Consider the following 11,101-nt stretch of genomic DNA (forward strand, 5'->3'; position numbering starts at 1 on the left):
AAACTAAGCACCGTATGTATAATTATCTGCATCTAGACTTCAACTCCATTTTATATATAAACACGAAATGTGTTTTGTGTCATTTTAATATACAGTACATTTCCACAAACGCAACTACAATGTGAAAAGAGGGAAGATGATACTTTGTTTCGCTTGCTTTACTAAGAGCTGTTTGCCATTTCAGAGAATCTCATTGATGATTTGGGATATTTTACTTGCCAATATGAGGCACTTCCATGGTGATCCTATTACATTTAAGGGCGATCATCTGTCTACTTCATCATGGCTTCTCTTGTGGGGTCCCTGTACTATGTCATTATTAATCACTTTCCTTTTAGTCCTTTATTTCTTTTTTTTTTTTTTTTTTTTGAGATGGAGTCTTGCTCTGTCGCCCGGGCTGGAGTGCAGTGGCCGGATCTCAGCTCACTGCAAGCTCCGCCCCCCGGGTTTACGCCATTCTCCTGCCTCAGCCTCCCGAGTAGCTGGGACTACAGGCGCCCGCCACCTCGCCCGGCTAGTTTTTTGTATTTTTTAGTAGAGACGGGGTTTCACCATATTAGCGAGGATGGTCTCGATCTCCTGACCTTGTGATCTGCCCGTCTCGGCCTCCCAAAGTGCTGGGATTACAGGCTTGAGCCACCGCGCCCGGCCTAGTCCTTTATTTCTTAGAGCATTGTATTGACTATTTTAACAATTATATTATAGGTAAATGATACTAGCTAAGAATTGCATTTCAGGATCGTTAAAGAGGTGTTAAGGATATTTGTTATATGGCAAATACATGAAAAGATGCTCCACATCATATATCATCAGGGAAATGCAAATGAAAACAGCAATGAGACATTACAACACACCTATCAGAATAGCCAAAATCTTGAACACTGACAACACCAAATGCTGGTGAGGATGTGGAGCAACTGGAATTCTTCCACAGTGTTGGTGGAAATGCAAAATGATACAGACAATTTGGAAGACAGTTTGGAGAATTCTTATTAATGTAAACCTAATCATACTCTTGTCCTATGATCCAGCAATCATAGTTCTTGTATGTACCCAGATGAGTTGAAAACTTATGTCCACACAAAAGCCTGCACGTGAATGCTTATAGCAGCTTTATTCATAATTGCCCAAACGTGGACATGACCAAGATGTCCTTCAGTAAGTGAATGTGTGAAAAAACTATGGTACATCCAGACAATGGAAAATTTTTAGTGCTAAAAAGATATGAGCTCTCCAGCCATGAAAAGGCAGAAAGGAAACCTACAATGTATATTATTAAGTGAAAGAGGCCAATCTGCAAAGGCTCTGTACTGTATGATTCCAACCATATGACAGTCTGGAAAAGGTAAAACTATGGAGACAGTGAAAAGAACAGTGTTTGCCAGGGGTTGGTGGGGAGGGAGGAATGAAGAGATGGATCTCAGAGGGTTTGTAGGTCAGTGAAACTACTCAGTATGATACTATAATGGTGGATACATGTCAGTAGACATTGGTCATACCCATCGTATGTACAAGAGTGAACCATCAGTAAATCACAGACTTTGGGTGATAATGATGTGTCAATGTAGCATCATCAATTGCAACAATGTACCACTCTGGTGGGGGATGTTGATAGTAGGGGAAGCTATGTGTAGGGGAAGCTATGTGTATGGGAAATCTCTGTCCCTACCTTCTACTCAATTTTGCTGTGAACTTAAAACTGCTCTTAAAAATAAAGACTATTTTTAAAAAATTAAGCATAGTAGGTATTACTGAAAAGTTTGTTTATAAAAAGTGATCATGGACCAACCTCCGTGGCTCACGCCTATAATCCCAGCACTTTGGGAGGCCAAGGTTGGCGGATTACAAGGTCAGGAGTTTGAGACCAGCCTGGCCAACATAGTGAAACCTGGTCTCTACTAAAAGCACAAAAAATTAGCCAGGCGTGGTGGCGGGCGCCTGTAATCCCAGCTACTTGGGAGGCTGAGGCAGGAGAATTGCTTGAACCTGAGAGGCAGAGGTTGCAGTGAGCCAAGATCGTGCCATTGCACTCCAGCCCAGGCAACAGTGTGAGACTCCATCTCAAAAAAAAAAAGAAAAGAAAAGATGACTGGTGCATGCCTGTTGCTATAGGGGAGACTGAGGCAGGAGGATCCCTTGAGTTCAGGAGTTCAAGGCCACAGTGCGGTCTGATGGTGCCAGTATTGAATAGTCACTGCAGTCTAGCCTGGGCAACATAGCAAGACCCTGTCTCCAAAAAAAAGAGAAAAATGGTGAGCATTGGGTCTGAAAGTGTTATAAGCCTTTTCTTTAGAAGGAAATAAAGACTTGCTTTTTAGGCTGGATCCAGAGGAATCCTAAACGTCAACTCTATATTTAATATAAGAACTTAAGATAGGCCAAGCGAGGTGACTCATGCCTGTAATCCCAACATTTTGGGAGGCTGAAGTGAGTGGATATCTTGAGACCAGCCTGGCCAACATGGCAAAACCCTGTCTCTACTAAAAATACAAAAATGAGCTGGACGTCACGGCATGTGCCTGTAATTCCAGTTACGAGGGGAGGCTGAGGCAGGAGAATCTCTTGAACCCAGGAGGTGGAGGTTGCAGTGAGCTGAGATTGCACCATTGCACTCCAGCCTTGGGGACATAGCCAGACTCAGTCTCAAAACAAAACAAAACAAAACAAAACCTAGAAAGGAACCATGGGCTATCACCTGAAGCTTAAATGAGGTGGTTTGATGATGTTGGGGGATATAGAAAATCATTCCTCAAAATATGGCACCTGAGCACCCTGAGGGCTTTTTGAAAGCTGAGTGGCCTCAGAAATAAGCCTCGGAATGAAGGTCCCTCTAACCTGTCTTGTGCCTCCCCAAACCCCAAGGGCAGGGACTATTTCTCAAATGTCCTTATCTGACCAAGGAAGCTTACCAAAAGAAACATAAATGCTTTCTATGCCCTCCCTGGAATCTCATTATCTCAGAAAAAAGCCTGATGAATGTGACCACACCTGACAGACTTTTTCCCGAGATAAGGTCTGCCTCTCAGGCCCATTCAGATTCCAAAGAGAATCACTTACAAGTTCATTTCGGTCTCTGTGGTCCATTCATTCTCCCTAATCATCACTTACTGCCTCTCAAAAGAGAGAACTTAAAACTAGGCAACAGAGTGAGACTCTGTCTCAAAAAAAAGAACTTCAGTATGTATAAAGTGTGCAGGAGTTTCCCAAAAAGTGTCTTCTCTGAAGCACAAAGTTTCAAAAGAAAAGTTATATAATTATATTCTGTGCTATACATATGATACGATAATTACATACACATCCTACAGTATATTCATTGCACACGTACATATATAAACAAAGATCAAGAATAATGCAACTGTATGCAAATGAGCTAAGGTGGAATACTTTCCCTTCCACATAACTGTTTTTAAGAAGCATTAACTCTGAATGCCAACATTTTCTTCTAACTCAAAAAGAAGGGCATACTTTAAAAACTGTTCAGTAGAAAATGCACAAAACTTCACCAGGAAAGCATCGTCGTCATACTGGCTTTTCTTCAATGCCTTCTCATCAGACCCTCCTTTCCTAGGCCCTAAAAGGACATCCACACCCGTGACTCCAGTGCCTGGCTTTCTTGGGAGGTTTCCTCCCCCGACCCTGGTGAAGCCTGATCTTGTTTTGTAGCAGTTGCCATAGGAGCAGCCCGTGTTGCAGGGCGACTCCATCCCTAAACAAATACATGCAAATAGCTGGGAAAGCAGACTTCAGCCTTAATGCCTCAGACGCCAAGGAATGGAAACAATCCGTGTAATTTAAATAGAATAAATACCAACGGCCCCAAGGGAAGTGGGTGTTTATTTTTAAACACGGTGCACCGCGACCCGGGCTTCCTGGACCACTGACTGGGCGTCCCGAGCGGGTACCTGCGTCTGTTGCACGGCGGGTTTAAGAGCTTGAACTGGCCAGAGGAGGTGGGGAATGAAACTCGCCCTGCTCTAGGCTTCTCTTCTAGTGTCCTGGCCGACTGCTCCTGCACCCGGTGAGCCATGGCCGCCGTTCGTACCCCGGGGCCGGAGCTGCCGAAGGTGCTGGAGCTCGGACCCGCTTGCTCTGCGCGCGGCGCTCTGGCAGAACCCCGGGGCTGGGCGGACGGGTAGAGCCGGCTCCGTGTCCGCGCTGATCGCCACCGCAGCACGCGGGGTGTGCCTGTCCTGCCCTTGCACCCTGGCAGGGCGCTGGAGAGCGCAAGAGGTCTGCGCTTTCCAAGGGCTTGAGCGCGGACGAGGGCGCGCCAGGTCCGCAGCCCGCCTGGTTCCTTCCCAAGAGCCAGGACGACCGAGGAAGGACCCGCACCAGCTCCGAGACGGCTCTGCAAACTGGACAGCGAAGGAAAGCGTCGCCTAACCTTGAAGACAACAAACAAAGACACATGGATGAGAGCATCATAGTCCTGACTTGGTTTTGAAATACTGGTTTTCTACATTAGTATGTTATTAGTAGCCTTTTATTATTATTATGTTTAAACAGCGTTAACTTTGTTCTTAATTTGGGTTTTAGTTTTATGGGGGCAGCTTTAGGTTTGCAGAAAAACTGAGCAAAAAATCCAGAGCGCTCCCATGCATCCTCTCTCTGCCCAACAGTTAGGCTATTACCATCTTGCATTAATGTAGTACATTTGCTACAATGGACAAACCAATATGGATACATTATTATTAATTGAATCCATCGTATACATTAAAATTCACTCTTTGTATTGTACAGTTCTATGGATTTTGATAAATGCATAAAGTCCTGTATCCATCATTACAGTTTCATACAGAACTAGCTCCACTGGGCTAAAATCCCCCTGTTCTCCACCAATTCATCCTACTCTTTCACCCCTTCCCCAGCCTCTGGCAACCACTGATCTTTTACTGTCTCCGTGGTTCTGCTTTTTCCAGAATGTCACATAGTTGGAATTGTGTATCTGTAGCCATTGCTGACTGGCTTCTTTCATTGAGTAATATGGCTGTAATACCCTCCACATCTTGTCATGGCTGATAGCTCAGTTTCTTTTTAGCACTGAGTAATATTCTATTATCTAAATGCACTATAGTTGCTTATCCATTCACACACTGAAGGACAGCTTGCTTGCTTCCAATTTGGGGTGATTCATGACTGGCCTTTTGTGTGTATCTGTAATTAAGAGATTACAAATCAGAAGTAATCTTCATACAGTATTTATTAGCCAAACGTGATAAAGTAATGACTTTCTGCAGTCAAACACACTGGGACTCTGGTGTTCCTTGCATGCGGTTCTAATGCCTCCCTCCTCTGCATTCTCCCCTTGCACAGATTAGGCACACAGTGAAATATTTTTTGAAATTTAATTGTTATAAAAATGATACCCACTTTGGAACAGTTTTTCAAACATGGAGTATGTCAAGTGAGAAGTAAAAACTCACTTCCACACCAGCCCTATTCTCATTCCCAAGAGGTGACTACCCTTTATCATTTGTTTTTAAGGTGGACAGGAAGTAGGATTTATTGGTGGGCCTTAGGAGAGGGCAGTACAGTAGAAGCCCTCATGAGTGCTGGGCCCACCACCTGTCCGGAGGATCAGGATTGGGAGTGTACTTGACCCCATAGCTATCTGGGATAAGCTGCTTCTCAGCCATCATGTCTTCAAATTCATCCACACTGAACTTGGTAAAGTCCCACTTCTTTGAGAAGTGGATATTCTGGTGGCCAGGGAACTTGAACTTGGCCCTGCATAGGGCCTCAGTCACATGCTCTTTTTTCTGCAGCTTGGTGCGGATGGACATGATGACTTGGCCAATGTGAACCCTGGCCACAGCACCCTGGGGCTTTCCAAAGGCACCTCGAATACCTATTTGGAGCCTGCACTGAGGGTAGTGCAAGGTCAGAGACGTGAACATCCATCTGAAAGGCCTGTCTCCAAGGTCCCTTAGAGCAACCCATACAAGAAACAGGCTGCACACACTACCAAGGAAGCTGCTGTTTGCAGCTATTGCACACTGGACCCCCACGAGGAAAGGAACTCCATTAGCTCAATTAGCTGCAGCCCTTTATCATTTTTACATGTAGCCTACTATCTGTTTCTTCTTCGTATACAACCATATGTGTATATTACCTTTTTATGGTAACAAAATATATATGCCAATTGGAATATGTGTAAATAATTTCTTTAAAAAGCATCTTGTATTTGGTTTTTAAGAAAATGCATTTGAAAATAAAATCTGATATGGTTTGGTCCTCTATCCCCTCCCAAATCTCATCTTGTAGCTCCCACAATTCCCATGCATTGTGGGAAGAACCCAGTGAGAGGTAATTGAATCTTGGGGGTGGGATCTTTCCCGTACTGTTCTCATGATAGTGAATAAGTCTCATGAGATCTGATAAAATAGGAGTTTACCTGCACAAGCTCTCTGGCCATCCATGTAAGATGTGACTTGCTCCTCCTTGCCTTCCACCATGATTGTGAGGCATCCCCAGTCATGTAGAACTGTGGGTTTTCCATTAAACCCCTTCCGTTTGTAAATTGCCCATTCTCGGGTATGTCTTTATCAGCAGTGTGAAAACAGACTAATACAGTAAATTGGTACCAGTAGAGCGGGGTGTTGCTGAAAAGATACTCGAAAATGTGAAAATGACTTTAGACCTGGGTAAAGAGGTTGGGACAGTTTGGAGGGCTCAGAATAAGACAGGAAAATGTGGGAAAGTTTGGAACTTCCTAGAGACTCGTTGAATGGTTTTGACAAAAATGCTGATAGTGATATGAACAATAAGATCCAGGCTGAGGTGGCCTCAGATGGAGGTGAGGAACTTGTTGGGAACTGGACCAAAGGTGACTTTTGTTATGTTTTAGCAAAGAGACTTGACAGCATTTTGTCTCTGCCCTAGAGATTGTGGAACTTTGAGCTTGAGAGCGATGATTTAGAGTATCTGGGGGAAGAAATTTCTAAGCCTCAAAGCATTCAAGAGGAGACTTGGGTGTTGTTAAAGGCGTTTAGATTTAAGAGGGAAACACAGCATAAAAGTTGGGAAAATTTGCAGCCTGACAATGCTGCAATACTGCAATAAGAAAAGAAAATCTTATTGTCTGAGGAGAAACTCAAGCCAGCTGCAGAAATTTGCATAAGTAATGAGGAGCTGAATATTAATCTCCAAGACAATGGGGAAAATATACCCAGAGCATGTCAGAGGTTTTCACGGCAGCCCATTCCATCACAGCCCCAGAAGCCTAGCAGAAAAAGTGGTTTCATGTGCCAGGCCCAGGGTCCCTATGCTGTGTGCAGCCTGGGGACTTAGTGCCTTGCGTCCCAGCCACTTCAACCATGGCTGAAAGGGGCCAGTGTGGAGCTCAGGCTATGGCTTCAGAGGGTGCAAGCCTCAAACCTTGGCAGCTTCCACGTGGTGTTGAGCCTGCCAGTGCACAGAAGTCAAGAACGGAGGTTTGGGAACCTCCTCCTAGATTTCAGAGGATGTACGGAAATGCCTGGATGCCAGGTGGTGGGGCTCTCATGGAGAACCTCTGTTAGGGCAGTGCAGAAGGGAGATGTGGGGTCAGAGCCCCTACACAGAGTCCCTACTGGGGCACTGCCTAGTGGAGCTGTGAGAAGAAGGCCATCCTCTTCCAGACCCCAGGATGGTAGATCCACCGATAGCTTGTGCCATGTACCTCAAAAATCTGCAAACACTAAATGCCAGTCTGTGAAAACAGCTGGGAGGGAGGCTGTCCTCTGCTAAGCCACAGAGGCAGAGCTGCCCAAGACCATGGGAACCCACTTCTTGCATCAGCGTGAGCTGGATGTGAGACATGGAGTCAAAGGAGATCATTTTGGAGCTTTAAGATTTGACTGCCCCACTGGATTTTGGACTTGCATGGGGCCTGTAGCCATTTTGTTGTGGCCAATTTCTCCCATTTGGAATGGTTGTATTTACCCAATTCCTGTACCTCCATTATGTCTAGGAAGTAACTAGCTTGCTTTTGATTTTACAGGCTCATAGGCAGAAGGGACTTGCCTTATTTGGATAAGACTTTGGACTGTACTTTTGAGTTAATACTGAAATGAGTTAAGACTTCATGGGACTGTTGGGAAGGCATGATTGGTTTTGAAATGTGAAGACATGAGTTTTGGGAGGGGCCGGGGCAGAATGATATGGTTTGGTTCTGTGTCCCCACCCAAATCTCACCTTGTAACTCCCATAATTTCCACGTGTTGTGGGAGGAACCTGATGGGAAGTAATTGAATCATGGGGCGGGTTTTTCCCAAGCTGTTCTTGTCATACTGAGTAAGTCTCATGAGAACTAACGGCTTTAAAAACAGGAGTTTGCCTGCACAAGCTCTCTTTGCATGCTGCCATGCATGTAAAATGTAACTTGCTCCTCCATGCCTTCCACCATGACGGTGAGGCATCCCCAGTCACCTGGAACGGGAGTTCTCCGTTAAACCTCTTTCCTTTGTAAATTGCCCAGGCCCAAGTATGTCTTTATCAGCAGCATGAAAATGGATTAACATAAAGTCAAATATAATATGTATTTTAAATGATCTTTTTGATATCTTCAATGAGAGAGAGACTTTTGATTCCTTTTCTCCAAAATACAACTCAGTTTCACGATTCCTAGAGCTTCACTAAATTAATAAGATGTTGGTATCACTCCTGAGCAGTGGGAGAGTTGGGAAGGTGGCTTGGTTTGTCTCAACTTCAATTGCAAATTCTTATATCAACCATTATTTGTATTCTCTCATTCTATCTTCTTGATAAAATTCCCCGATCTCAGGAAGCAGCTTGTCTCTTCTGTAACCAAAGTTCCACTCAGAGTTGCTCACTTTGTTTTTATAGAATAAACTCTTTTGGGGAGGGTTCCTTTACGTTTTCCCATGCACTGGTAGCGTAAAGGCTGGCTTTTTTTTTGAAAGGCTAGGCACTTCCCTCAGCTGTCTGTCTTAACAAGAACTTTTGCAATTCTTTAGGAAATGGGAATAGGAAATAATATAAGTTCCTAAATTCCGTTAGGGTAATGATGACCACAGTAGAGGTTCAAAGCATAACCAGTGTTCATCAATTTCATATGGAAGGCCTGGTTAAAAAACAAAAACAAAAAGACACTCCTTCTTACAAACCAATGCTTTTGTGGTAATAATTTTACAATAAAAAATTTTCTTACAGAATAAAATACTAGTGTTTTTACATTGGATCTTTAAACTACTAGGAGGATGATTTTTTTTCTTTTAAAAGGCATCTTGATTACTCAGTTTGGACATCACTATAGTATCAGCAGGAAAAGAATCTTTTCTTGATCAATGCTCTGTAAATGAACAAGCACACTCGCTGGTACTTGGGTTGAGTCCACCGGCAGACTCTTTCAGAGGGGACTTTGCTGACTCTACGTTTTGGATATGAGCAAAACCATGGCTTAGTGATAAATCCCTTTGTATATTAATAGAAAATTCCTACCTGAGAAACTCTATTTGGTTCTTGTTAGTCTGTCTCACTAGGTTTTGAGCATTTACTAAAGACAAACAAACAACAACAAAAACTAGAGAGAAGAGTGGGGAAAAGCCCCATCATCAGTTAATCAGCTCTAGGAAATGGAAACTCTCCAGGGACTGGACAATAAGCATAAGAATGATGAGCTTCATCTGCTGCACAGGGAACGTTACTAACCCATTTATTTAAACTGTATTTAAATGTGCATTGATAGGAGCTAGGGGTAATGTATTTTTCCACGAGTCATCTAACACTGTTACTAGCAAATAATCCCATTTGTTCTATTTCCAACGTGAAAGGTGTAACATAAGAGAACAAAAGTGGGCAAACATACTAAGATGGTCCGTCTTCTATCTGTAAAATCCGTAAACCCACATGTGCTGCAAGATTTGAGCCAGTGGAAGTGATGAGGTGACAAAGGAGAACAGGCATGGCGTATGCCAAACCAATACATCTTCACATGGTCTTCTTAGGGTCCTAAATTCCTAAAATCAAGTAGATTCGAGTCAACCATTTCCCAGGGCCGAGTCCTCTATAGGTAAATTACTAAACACTATGAATGACTTGGCCAAATGCTGTGTTACCTGTTTAGATTATGCTTTGATATAATAGTTAAGCAAGCACCTAGATCACTGAACAACTTATTTATAAGTACCTGCAGGCTATTCATTGGCATAGAAGACATTCTCCAATCCTGAGATTTAGGACAATATGGAGTTTCCCGAGGATGTCCACCCACTTGGTAGAGGCTGTCTAAAGTAGCCACCTACTCAGACAGCCCAGAGAAACACCGCAATTCAACCTAACAAGCATAAGTAACTTGAAGATTTGTTTCTAGTTCTTATTTTTAAACATCTTCCGGTTCAAGAACTCTAGCACTCCTGGATTCACCCAAGGTCATATTAACAAAATCAAACTCCCCGCTTAAACAGGTCAACAGGGTCCCATAACCACATGTGTGTTCCACTTTTTGTGTCCGTTAAGAGGACATAGACTAATAGGTAGAGGATATTCCCAATTTTATTGTATTTTTCTACTTATGTTTTTGTCTTGTCAGGAGAGAAAATGAGTTAAAAAAAAAGTTTGGTTTTGACAGCTGAACTCAAAGCTAAATAAAAAAAATTAGAAAGGAAAAAACATTTTTTAAAAGTTTGATTTGATTTGTGGTTTTTCCTCTTACTGTTTATGTGTGGGTCAAGGAGACTTTACATATCTAGTTATGGCAATATACTATTATTTGTATAAAGTTATGTGGTATTTTCTATGTGGCTATTTATTTATTCATTTGTTACTAATATTGCATTGTGCATCAAAGATGTGACACATACTGTTCTAATTGAATTCAGGTCTCTTTTCTGATGACCATATTTCAACTATGTAATTGTTTTATTAAGCTATATATATGTGAGTGTATTTATAGCGTAACCAATATATATGGATATATATATTTTGTTGTTGTCATTTTTGTTTATTTGTTTGAGATGGAGTTTTTGCTCTGTTGCCCAGGTTGGAGTGCAATGGTGCGATCTCAGCTCACTGCAACCTCCTCTTCCTGGGTTCAAGAGATTCTCCTGTCTCAGCCTCCCAGATAGGTGGGATTACAGGCCCCTGCCACCATGCCCAGCTA

General features: G+C 43.0%; 1 non-coding gene across 1 annotated transcript; it reads right to left on the reverse strand.

Annotated features, from left to right (window-relative positions):
* Positions 1-5,908: 5,908 nt before the first annotated feature.
* LOC115899800 lies at positions 5,909-6,043 on the reverse strand. Its single transcript, XR_004059404.1, has one exon. It is a non-coding gene; the product is annotated as a small nucleolar RNA SNORA70 (small nucleolar RNA).
* Positions 6,044-11,101: the final 5,058 nt, after the last annotated feature.

Source organism: Rhinopithecus roxellana, chromosome 9, assembly GCF_007565055.1.
Source record: "Rhinopithecus roxellana isolate Shanxi Qingling chromosome 9, ASM756505v1, whole genome shotgun sequence".
Lineage (NCBI taxonomy): Eukaryota > Metazoa > Chordata > Mammalia > Primates > Cercopithecidae > Rhinopithecus > Rhinopithecus roxellana.